This window comes from Abramis brama (assembly GCF_963993115.1).
Source record: "Abramis brama genome assembly, chromosome: 2".
Lineage (NCBI taxonomy): Eukaryota > Metazoa > Chordata > Actinopteri > Cypriniformes > Leuciscidae > Abramis > Abramis brama.
This window is the reverse complement of record NC_139964.1, coordinates 15,159,728-15,172,671: the sequence shown is the minus strand read 5'-3', so window position 1 is coordinate 15,172,671 and position 12,944 is coordinate 15,159,728. Positions and strand designations below refer to the sequence as shown.

The window sequence follows — 12,944 nt, the reverse complement described above, 5'->3', positions numbered from 1 at the left end:
ACAGAACGAATAGAGAGTATCCGCAACGGATTGAAGCGCGCGTCGAGTGAAGACAATGGGGTGTGTGCGCGAGCCACACGAGAAAACACTGCATCTGCGCCACTGATCGCCGCGGCAACGAGCACTTTGATCACTTGATTTAAAAAAACACATTTCAGCTAGTATCTTACTTAAAAAACAAACGAAATGAATGCTATAGCCTACTAATAGCCTACTCATACTATATATATATACATATCACATAGCACATCCTGTTTTTGATTTGAACATTGTCTAGAGTTTATCTTATTTTTTATTCAGTGTACACAAGAGTTGCCTATACAGTTTTATCGGTAGATGCTAAGAGACATTTATTTATATATTACCTGCAAACTTTATTTTTTATTTTTTATTTGATGGCACATTTTCCTGGCCTTTCTGCTCCCCCCGTGCTTACAGCTTTACAGGGGGGTATGGCTTATCTAAATGAGATGTAAATGAGCCCTATTGTCACTCCCAGCAGGAGAGAGGTGAGAATCTTTAGACGCTGTTTTCTCCCCTTTGTGCGTTTGTGAGTGCCTACCTTTAAATGGCCATAACTTCTCCAAATATTATCAGATTTCCATGTGTTACACATGGTTGGAAAGCTTGGAGACTACACTTTCAGAATCTGTGAATAACTCAAAATGCCCCAGAACCGACTTGTGTCCCTACTTTCCGTGACTGGTCACATATATAATTATTTAACCATTCGGAATCATAATTGTTTATATTAAGACATAAATCCATGACACAATACTGACATGAGCAAACAGCTTTGGTTTCATTACTATAACATATAATAGATTTCTTACTGTCAACTTCTGAGGAGCTGGAAGAATCGGTGAAGTTGTTTACACCTATAATGTAAATGCAAATGAGGTTTCTATACATTCTAAATGTGCTGAATAATATCATATCATCAAATATAGCTTATGAATACTGACCCGAGGCCACAGATGGTGTTGATGTCAGATGAGGTTCTTCAGATCAGTGTGGACTGACTAGATCATCTCAAGGGGGTTTTTATACACACTGGGGGAACGGAAATCAAACGGTGGGCGTGATTATATTGCAATGCTTTTTTTTTGTAGTTCAGTTTTGGATGATGCTGTGAACTATTAACCCTGTCTGAACCTGTAACGTCTCTGTTAATGTTTTACAGAGAAGAAACAGCAGCAGCTCTGACTGGATCAATTCACTCTCAGGAGACGATTACATGCCAGTCAAAACCCCTCAGTAAATAAGACCAATGGTGAAACATCAAAAACACTCAGTAATGAGGAAAAAAACTTTTCTTTTTTTCTTGTTGAGAGGGACACCCAGTTTATCTACTCATCTTTCTAAAATGCACATCAGCTTCTCTGTGAAGAACATGCTCATTTTAAATGAAAAAATGACTATATTGTGAGGAAAATAACTGACCTTGTATTCACTTTCATTTTCTGTTTCAGTGCTTCTCTTTCACCCAGTTAAGGCTGACATGAAGACAGTCAAATGTGCTGAAGTTTTATCCCAGATAACAAGTTACATTTACAAGTCAACATTGATGTGTCACCAGTAGATAAATACTGCGACGTAATGTTGTTTCAACATCATGTTTGCACCCTCAGTTATGCACCATAATGTTAAAATTTTTAATAATAAAATTAAAGCTGCAAGCAGAATTTATCAGGGTTCAAGCATTTAAGGCCTTTAAGAACATAAGCATCAAAAGACAAAGTTTTATTTAGCAAACTTTTAAACACTGACATCATAGATGGAAAAGACCATTTACAGCCAAAACAGGCAATTTACCATTTTCCATTATTGATCTAGGGAGTCCAGAGAATTGTACTAGACTGGTCTGGTTCTGATCGGGCGAACAACCAGGGACTAGTTCGCAAAAGTAGGTTTTGGACAAAATTCGACATAGCAGAACATTTTTCCTGCCTAAATCGAAATTGGAGATACCCATTTTGTCCGACTTAAGCCAGGGATCATAGTGGTGTAAGACACTTGAGTCTAGGACAAACGGCCTAAAGCCTCCAATTTGGACACGTACACGACAGCTGCGCACAGCTCGGACGTGGACTACTTGTATTTATACTTTCTGCTGAGGTGAACACGTTGAACGCATGCGCAGTAGATTGGCCAGGACAGTATTTCCATCTCTTTCGCGGTTTTAACCTAATGAACGCGCGCCCTTTTGACCACGCGGTCACAAAAAATGGGAGGCATGCGGATGTCCGCAAGGAGCCTCCGCTCACACCTTCCGATGACGATTTTTACGTCACGCGGACCCTAGCGGACCCTCACGGACGCCAATGGGCCAATCGGGGTCATACTCTGATAGGTTCTCCCCAAATTGAGGCCTACCATCTGGCCAGGTTTCTAGTCTCTAGGCCTAACGGTTTGGCCTGCACGATGCGTTTTACAAATCCTTACAATTACAATAGGGTTTCAGCATTTCATGCTTGAACCCCTAAACAAAATCAATCAATAGTAATGTCATTGAAAGTCGATTCTGCATCCCTTTCATTACAAAAACATTAAAAATACAACCTGACAGAATTAAATAAATGTTAAATCAATGCTTTATTTAAACACTTTAATAAAATTTTAAGTAATATATTTAATTGCATCAGTATTAAGTCAGGCCATTGAAGGTCATCTCATTTTGAAGGATTAGGAAGGCAGACTTCATTACATGATCTTAAGTCGGCGTATTTTAAAGGATGCATCTAGAGTCTCCTATGTGTTCTCCAATCTCTGCACTAGACTGAGCCTTTTTACAATGCAAATCACAATTTCACAGAAATATGGCTGTTGTATTCTTATTCAAGGTAACCAAGGTTATGGGGGTTCTGTGAGACAAAGAAAAGAGTAAAGAGGTTATCGTTCTGAGCTCTGGTGTGAGATTGAACTTCTTGCTGAATAACTAAAACACTTCAACACAACATTGGCGACAAGGATGGCTGAGTTTAGCTTACCACCGCCAACACCTTTTCTTCCCGTTCCTGGTGAACCGCCTATTCCGTGGGCGAGTTGGATCGATGGTTTCACGGTGTATCTCGAGGCTATGGACTATACTGATATTTCGGATTGGAGGAAAATTGCCCTGCTTCGTCACTGTCTCGGGGCCGAGGGACAGAGAATATATTGCGCTCTTGGGGAAGCGGAGACTTACGAGGAAGTGGTCGCTCAGCTCGCTCTCCACATCACGGGCCAGCAACGAGTCATACTACGCCGATACAAGCTACGCAAACGGCTTCAGTGATCGGGTGAGTCCGTGCAGGACTACGTAACTAATCTGCGAGATCTGGCGCTCTCGTGCAATTATGGGACACTTCAAGATGAGATTGTTCGTGATCAGCTTATTGAAGGGATACTGTGTGAAAAGATACGCGAAAAACTGTTGTTAGAATCTGACGAACTAACACTAAATCAAGCTGTTGTAATCGCGCTACAAGTGGAGGCAGCTGTCGCAGAGCTGCTCACTGATGCGCGCCCCCCCCGTGGACATCCCTATGCAACAACTCCGACCTGCCAGTTACTAAGGCCACATTCCCTTACCTATAGGAAAAAGTGAGAGTAAGGATGCAGGTTTTCCAGTGCATTTTGCACAGCTGCAGAGAAACCGGTGCAGTTCAAGTTTTTGTGGCAACTGCGGGTCTAGTTCGCACAATTCAAGAGCCCAAAATTGCCCTGCACGTGGGCAGACATGTAGGAATTGCTTTTAAAAAAATTACTTTGCTAAAGTATGCCGGTCGGCTCCTGCTACGTAAGCATCACAGAGGACACTCTCACCTGTCTGTAATGACTACACTGAAATTAGACATGTATCAGCTGGCCAGGCAGCTTTTAGGACATGTACTGTGCTGCTGGATGAGGTGAGTTTCCCACTCCTCCTGGATATGGGTGCAGCTGAATCGTTGCTCAATGCCAATACGTATCACAAGTTCCTCTCCAATCTGCCATTACAGCAGTCCTGCACATCTCTCTGTGGCTACAACAGTTCCAGGATTACTATGCTTGGCGTTTTCCGCGTCACCTCCACCTGGCAACAGAGATGGCCAGCGCTGTTTGACGGACTGGGCTGCCTTACAGCTTTCACCCACAAGCCTCTAGTGGACCCTGGGATATCGCCAGTCAAACAGCCCCTGCGCAGGATTCCTCTAGCTCTGCTGGAGGAAGTCACTGCTGAGCTTCAAATGATGCTGGACATGGGGGTGATTGAGCCAGTTAATGCGGCCCCCTGGATTTCTAAGCTGGTCATTGCAAAGAAAAAATCTGGTGGAATACGAGTCTGTGTTGACCTGCGCTCTGTAAATAAGGCTGTTTTCCTGGAGTTCCTGGAGTTGCAGTTTTCCTGGATGACATAGTTGTTCATGCATCGGATGTCCAGACCCATAACAACCATCTCAGTAGGGTGGTCAGTGCTCTCATGGCACATAACCTTACGTTGAATGGAAAGAAATGCACGTTTGCAGCCTCAGCCTTAGATTTTGTTGGGTTTGTTTCCTGCCTCAGTACTCCCGAACCACAGCACCACTTCGCCAGTTACTAAAAAAAAGAGGAGCCATGGGACTGGACTGCGGCATGCTCTGAGGCCGTCCAGACACTGAAGTCCCAGCTTACCACACCACCTGTCCTGGCCCACTTTAACCCTGACAGTCAGACTATCGTCACCTGTGATGCATCTACACAGGCCTTAGGAGCAGTGCTGTCACAAGAGCAGGATGGAGTGGAAAGACCAGTAGCATTCGCCTCCAGAACCGTGTATCTGGGCAACTGAAAGATGGCACCTTTTCCTCTATAGTCGTTGTTTCATCCTCCGCACCGACCATCAGGCTCTGATCACGCTCTTGTCAGCCTCCGGCTCAGGTCATAAACCCTTACGTCTGCACAGATGGGGTGAGCGCCTAAGGCAGTATGATTACCAACTTAAATTCACACCAGGGAGGGACAACGTGGTCGCTGATCTTCTATCTCGATCCATTGATGTGCCCACATCAACAGCCTCGCCAGGCAGTGATGACATGGAGCCAGAACTCATCCAGATGCTCTATGCACCTCTGAAAGCGTCTGTCTCCCTGGAGGAGCTGCAAAGGGAGTCCAAGTGTGACCCCATACTGACAACACTCCGCACATATATATGCTCAGGGTGGCCAGCACGGATGCCTGAGGAGTTAAAACCTTTTGCTAAAGTACGAAATGAACTGTCCTGCTGGGGTGATGTTTGTGTCTCCAGGGGCCTCTGTACAGTGGTGCCGGGCAGCCTGTGTACACGTGTCCTATCAATGGTGCATGAGGGCCACTTGGGCATCGTTAAGCTCAAGCAAAGATGCCGGGACCTGGTCTGGTGGCCAAGCATTGACCATTTTGCCCATGGGATCACCTTCAACTGGACATTTGTGGGGAAATTCATGACCATAGAGTTCCTCATCATCAACTCTTTCTAGTGGTCGTGTACGATCTCCATTCTAAATGGCCTGAGGTAATACCAGCCGGAATGGTCACATCACAGACCATCACACAGATACTGGACAGCCTGTTTGCTCACTGGGGCATGCCCCGTGCCATCACTACTGACAATGGGCCGCAGTTCACCTCTGCAGACTTCTCCACTTTCTTTTGCAATAAGGGAATTAAGCATATCCGGGCTGCACTCTACCACCCCCAAGCGAACGGCGGGGTCGAAAGGTTCAGTCAGAGCCTTAAGAACGGCATTCGTGCACATCTTGTCCAGGGGTACACATTCCAAACAGCACTCAACCTAACTTTGATGCATTACAGAGCTAGCCAGCACACCACCACCCAGGCCTCTCCTGCTTTACTCATGCTCGGCCGGGAGATGGAGTTGTCATTGGACAGACTCAGAGCACGAGACTTGTCAGCAGCAGCAATGGCACCTGGGTTGCAGCCAAAGCAGCGGTAACTTCAAACCAGAGGCGAATGAAGGACAGCTTCGACAAGAGGCACAAGGAGAATAAGATAACGATGATGGACTGGGTTCGGATCCGCAGACCCCACCGTAGCAGCAAAATGGCATCGTTTTGGTCTAAACCCCTCCAGGTGGATTGTCAGTTACTGTCTGCCACATTCTTGTTGAGCGATGGCTCTCACTGGCATGCTAGCAGACTGCGGAAAGTGCCGGCCCCTTTCAACTCAACCAGGTGCCTGCAGGGGAGGGAGCCTAGTGGGAGAGCGCCACAGCACATGCCCCTTCCGGTCCCTCCACTGGAGCCAGTACAGCCACGGTCAGGCCCGGAGTTTCAAGGTTCCCCTTGTCAGGGAGGCCCCGCAACCATCTCTGTGTACTGTGTATAATTATTTTGTATATATAAATACACACATATGCAAGTATATATTTAAGAAATATTTGCATGTATATACTGTAAATTTATACATAATTTATATTAGATATAAATATAAATATTTTATATATAAATATTTTTTTTTTTAAATATATAGTCATCCCAAAAAATATTCAGACACCTTGCTATCCTCACTTATATAAATGAACTACAGTGTCCTGCACCCACTAGTAAAAAATAATTTTTGGTTTGACTATACATGCATGTGTGTGTATTCATATACAAAATAACTATACACAGTACACACATACACACATATATGTAAACACAAACTTTTATTTTGGATGTAATTAATCGCGATAAATCACTGCACAGCACTAGTTAAAAGTGTATCGCAATAATTTGGTATTTCCTTTATTATGATGAATAAAAATAATTATTGCATTTATATAATTTTTATCATAACTCATTTTTATCATAATTTATCATTGGTATCATTTCTATCTTTTTATCCCTGGGGCACTTCACTAAATTTGTACTTTTAACAAAATGTGCACTGTGTCTTTAATAAAAAAAAAGACTACACTGTAAAAGAAAAGTCGCTGTCTTCAATTTTTTTAAGTACAGTCAACTTGGATGTTTAAGTCATTTCAACTTAAATTACATTAAACTGACTTTAAAAATGTCTTGAATCTTGTATAACTTATAAAAAATAGCTTTATTATATTAATTAAAGCAATGCAAAAACATCCCGTCAACTTAATGATCAATAAGTTATGACAACATTTTTCATTGCTGTTACTCATCGAAATAAGTTAAACAATTTTCAACTGTTTTTTATAAGTTATACAAGATTCAAAACATTTTTTTAAGTCAGTGTAATGTAATTTAAGTTGAAACAACTTAAATGTCCAAGTTTAATGTACTTGTAATTTAAGGCAGTAATTTTTTTTTACAGTGTATAAAATGATGTCCCTCAGTCTGTACTCAACCCCATCACACCAACCATTCAGGTCTCTTTAACAGTGGTGCAGAATATGGTAAGTAGTTTCATACTTTTTAATCGTATTTTTGAGGCATATTCAACTCAACCCCATCACATAAAGTTAAGATGGAAATGTATTATTTTTTAACATTTTATTTTAAATTCATACGCATACAATGTACTTATTTCATTGCTGCCATATGGTCTACTCTACACTACAGGAGGAGCAGTGGCCCATTTTGAGGAAAAAACCTAAACGGCGTCACACTCAACCCTGTCACATATCTGTATATTTCTCATTGTTTAGTGGTTGAAAACTTGTGATAGGGTTGAGTTTTTTACTTCATTTATAAATCATTTTATTTAAAATATATCATATATAAATTAACCAATATCATGACAACTCATAATTTTGACAAAAATTAAATATTTGATGAAATGTGTCCAATTAAACTTCGACAATCATCCTACGTCAGGAATGGGAGTCAGATCAGCAGCAGAAACACTGTTGTGCATGCAAAAATATGTTGAGCCAGAAAGAAGGGCACAATATGACAGAGAGACTAAATTAAAAATATAAAATTAAAGGCAATTTTTTCCTGTAATGTCTGTCAAAATGAGCCTTTGTGTTAATGCCCCTGAAATGAAGTTACTGTACATGCTAAACGTGTTATACACAGTAAATATATGGTTAGGTTAGCTATAATGTCATCAAACAGATTGTGAATACTGACCTGCTGTCACTGATGGTCTTGGTGTTGGTGTTGGTGTTGGTGTTGATCAGCTGATCTTCTTAAAATCGATGTTGAGTTACTCCCTCTAGGGTCTTTATAGACTAACTGCGGAACTGAGATCAAACAGTGGGAGTTACTGATCCAAAACCCCCAGTAAACAGGAAGTGAAGATGTTAGTAAAGATATTTATTTCTTACTGAGAAGACATATACTTCAACATTTTTACTTTAATGTTCAAGTATCATGAAGAACATAATCCTCATCATCCATGAGCCTGTGAGTTTGAACAAGAAATCACTTGTTGAAATGCGAGGACTTTCATTTCCACAGTCTTTCCTGTAAACTAGGGCTTTTCTTGAAGCTGCTCTTTCATACGGTAAATGCACATGTGGAGATTTGGGCATCTGTAGCATATTAAAATGTGTGAATTAAAATTGATTATGACCATCTGAGCCATTGTACAATAAATATTTGAATGGGATCTTTAAGGCCAAATGACACAGTTTTACATCTGTATGGATGACCATTTGCTGATAGTTTGTCCTCCATTAATATCAAAATCAAAGATCACATCTGATTACAGACAAACACCACCATCTCATATCTGGTCTTGGTGTTCTGACCAGATAAGTATGATTTCTGCACGAAGTATGGAAATACAGGCAGGTAGGACATCATAGCAGTCAATAATAGAAGTGGTCTAAATAATAAAACATGTACATGTATTGTCTGTGGAAATCTCAGAACCAAAAAATGTTTGTCCAATCATTGCATTCGCTCAGAATGAAGTTATGATATTATGAAGTAATTTGCAAAGGCATCATCAAACCATCATTAACTGTGAGTGTATGAAATATTGTCTTTTTCATTTTTTATTAGCAATTTTTCTCCAGTTTCCAGGAGTTATTAAAAGGTGTACACAATATGATTGTTGATAAAAGTCTATAATCGTCTAAAACTTTCTCAACACCATCTGCAACACCCTGCACAACTTTTCCTGGTGCCTTGAAAATCTGTTTAGTTCCTCCGGACACCGCGCCGGTCAGGGGAGACGCTATCAGACCGAACACAGCGTTCACTCAGTCTCCGGGTGTGCTGCCGCTGTCTATCTTATCGCTGGCCTCCATTATGCTCTCAGCGGCTCCCTGCACCATCCCCACCGGGACGTCCACCACAGCTCGGACCACACCCGCCATCCCCGACGCCACGGCGCCCACCACTTTGAAGATGTCCATGAGCTCACGGGATTCCTGCCAGCGGAATATGACACAGTATGTTTACAGAAACGTTTCCTTCTGTTTGCTAGAACTAGAACCTATTATGTTCACCCTTTTGTACTTACAATCAATGAAAACTTGGGAATATCAGGTCACTTTAAAAGTTATATTGAACAGACATAATTATATTGAAATTAGAAAATATTTTTTTAAATTTTTCCTCAATATTTGTGTTTTATTCTGTATTCTATGTCAAAGAAAGTTTCCTTTGGAAATGCTCAGCCAGAAAATGTTATCCGTCATTAGTTCTGGATATGAGTACCCCAGTGTAAGGACCACCCATTGGCCCAAAGACAGAGTCCAACGGTCTTGGCGAAGGGATAATGCGTGTATGTCTTTTCAGCGCTCCAGTGAAGTTCACTTAATTTATTAGAATTTAGTTTCAATATTACTTTAGCTCTACACTTAATCTGACTCCAATTTCAAATGATAATCAAATTTAGATTGTGTTTCTTATTAGAAAATAATCATAAATATTGATTATGACTTCATTTAGACTTTGATTATTTTCTGAGTATCTCATATTTTCAATTATTCATTCATTAAGGGACCTGATGCCGCACAGAGTCACATGCCCCAGGTTTACGTGGATCTCACGGACACAGCCTCGCCAGTCTGATCTTGGTCAGAGGGTGCAGGGTTTGCTAATACCTCTTAAGTCGGTTGCCTACTGCTCACTCATACAAAAAAGTGTAGTTTATTTAGCCACTTCCGTACAACTTGCCAAGTCAGTGATAGACAGAAATCAAAAGGTCTTCAGATGACGCGCCTTTTGCTCCGTTTTTATATGCGCCTTTAGTTTGACCTATCCTGGACACAGAGCTGCGGTAGCACCAGCCTCCTCATAATCTACTAAAATAATGATTTCAGGAGAGTCCAGACTAAATCAAATATAACATTTTATTTGTCTGGTAAAATTGTATCATGGCAATTACACAAGTAAATGATTAAAAGCCAATTCAGAAATAATAAATACATGACATCAATTTCTCAAAGATGACTCTAAAAGTAAGCAATGCATTCCTGACAGAGACACACAGGGGTGTGTGAGTGTGTTCCAAGTGTAAGACTTGAGAAAACACTGACACAGCACTGCATGGGTTTTCCTGGTTACAGGTTCCCAAAGTCTGCTTTGCCACTTCCCCTTAAATACCCAGACCAAAACAAAGTATTATACCAATTTTTAGAGTTGTTTTGGGTCAATTCATGTACCCCAGGGGGTAACGCCTGGTTTCGGGGGAGAGGGGAGAATGATCAGATAACTTGAAGAGACATCACCCAAAGAGGAGAACAGGATTCTTCTAAGTTTTCAATCTTTCTCATAATACCAATGACTGCAATGAAATTAAGACCATTTTACCAATCGCACTGAGACATTTAAAATGATACCAAACATGAAAAGGAAAAAAATAGATTCACAAGATACATCATATGTGATATATAGACATTCTTAGTGAACTTTTGGTGACTTGACTCAGGAGGAGGGAGAGGGGGATGCAGAGATAAGGAAGGAGAAAAGTTTGGACAAGACAATGCCCTGTGCTCTTTCTTTGCGATCTTCTGTCCAGGGTGCGTTTTATTGCTTTATTGCAAGAGTGAGTTTTATCTCAGCTTTTGTCTTAGCAGGAAAATCAGTTCTTACACCAGTAAAATCATAACACATATCTTATAATCCAAATAAGCAACCCTACTGTTCATGTCCCCTATTATTAAAGAATCTTAAAGGGATAGTTCGCCCAAAAATGATATTTAAGCCATGATTTACTCACCCTCAAGCCGTTCGAGATGCATATGTCAATCTTTTTTCAGACGAACACATTTTCAGTTATTTTAGAAAATGTCTTAGATCTTTCAGTGGTTATAATGTGAAGCAATGGGGAACAGCTGCTCCAAGTCGCAAAATGTGCATGCATCCTTCACAAAAGTAATCCATCCGGCTCCAGGGGGATAAACGAAGGCCTTCTGAGGGTAATCCGTGCAGTTTTGTTGTAAAAATATACATATTTAAAACTTTATAAACGAAAATAACTGGCTTCCGGTGGCGGTCGGCGCGCGTTCATGGAGATGGAAGCGTCGTGACGTAGAACGAGCGTAACAGCGCAGCCAGAGAGCAGAGCAAAACAAAACTCTACATTCGTTCTACATCACGACGCTTCCTACGCTACGTCCTACGTCATATGCCAGCATCCATCTCCGTGAACGCGCGCCGACCGCCACCGGAAGCCAGTTATTTTCGTTTATAAAGTTTTAAATATGTATATTTTTACGACAAAACCGCACGGATTACCCTCAGAAGGCCTTCGTTTATCCCCCTGGAGCCGGATGGATTATTTTTGTAAAGGATGCATGCACAATTTGCGACTTGGAGCAGCTGGACCCCATTGCTTCACATTATAACCACTGAAAGATCTAAGACATTTTCTAAAATAACTGAAAATGTGTTAGTCTGAAAAAAGATTGACATATGCATCTCGAACGGCTTGAGGGTGAGTAAATCATGGCTTAAATATCATTTTTGGGCGAACTATCCCTTTAATGCTGCTTATCGGCTAAAGTGAATCAAGTCTCTCTGCAGTGAAAAGTGAAAGTGATTGTACACAGTGCTATGTCTAACAGAAACAGCCCTGATTTACAAGAAGAGGTCTTTAAAAAAAGGAGGGGAGGGGGGGGGAGGGGGGAGGGGGGGGGGGGGGGGGGGGGTCTTATTTCCTCTCAGGCAGTATTGAATATGTGAATATGTGCCTCTAATGCTGTTGCACCCATAACATCCGGTGAAGTGAAACAATACTTTCTGCGGTGTAAAGTGAAACGGGAAGTGCACATGTGCTCTGTGGAACAAAATACATTAACATCAGAGGTGTGTTTGTTGGCTCTTTTACAATAAACTCTTGCCATTGCTTGATGAAATTTCACAGCTGAAATCCAGTAATCCCTATAGGAACCCATGATTGTGAATTTCACATGAGATGAGTGAGTTTTGTGGGTCACCATTGTGTTGAAGAGTAGAGCCTGTGCTTCAGTCCAGGAGAAGACCAAGAAACATTGAGAATATGCTGGATGTTGCTTTATTTAACAGGCGGTGATTGTGTAGTTAATGATCCAGTGATGTATAGTTAAATTCATGCATGTCGTTAACTGCAAGAGATTCACTTTTTACATTGTAGAAACCATGGCAACACAGTGAGTCTAATGAAAACAACGCAGAAGTAGTAGTTGTAGTGTCTAGCACGCCACTCTGAGGATCAATATTTCCTAGATGGAGAGAGCTTCGCGACAAACTTCACCTAGACAGAGACGCTGATCTTGCATGTGTTTTATTAGACAGGCGAGTAACTGTTTGGATACCTTTATCGACATTAATTATTGTTATGTAGCTCATCACGTTTACCACCAATTAATTCAACAAATAAAGTGAATGAATGAGTAGTAATTTAGCATTAAACATTACATTACGTGTGGCTAATTCATTAGAATGAAATAAAATCATGAGATCAAATGAAAACTTATAAAACTTTATTTCATTAGCTCATCCGAAAACATGATTTGTGAGTCCTGTCAGATTGATTTCCATCAGCAGTGGAGGTGAAGACGAAAACTCCCATCATTTCATGCTTATTCACAGAGTCATCAA

General features: G+C 41.2%; 2 protein-coding genes across 3 annotated transcripts in view; both read right to left on the bottom strand.

Moving 5' to 3' along the window:
• LOC311077767 (uncharacterized protein) overlaps nt 1-8,133 on the bottom strand; it is a 40,123-nt gene extending 31,990 nt beyond the window's left edge. Inside the window, exons 1-3 of one of the 2 annotated variants that reach the window (XR_014604984.1) lie at nt 8,037-8,133; nt 966-1,053; nt 834-878 (exon numbers count right to left, since the gene is read on the bottom strand). The gene's annotated coding sequence lies outside the window, so the exon portion shown is untranslated. The remainder of the gene's footprint in view (nt 1-833; nt 879-965; nt 1,054-8,036) is intronic. The other variant, XM_084106382.1, reaches the window with a different exon arrangement.
• The window catches only part of LOC311077942 (B-cell receptor CD22-like), a gene marked incomplete at both ends in the record, with an annotated part of 103,985 nt that overhangs the window by 60,245 nt on the left and 30,796 nt on the right, over nt 1-12,944 (bottom strand). The gene's annotated exons all lie outside the window — the stretch shown is intronic.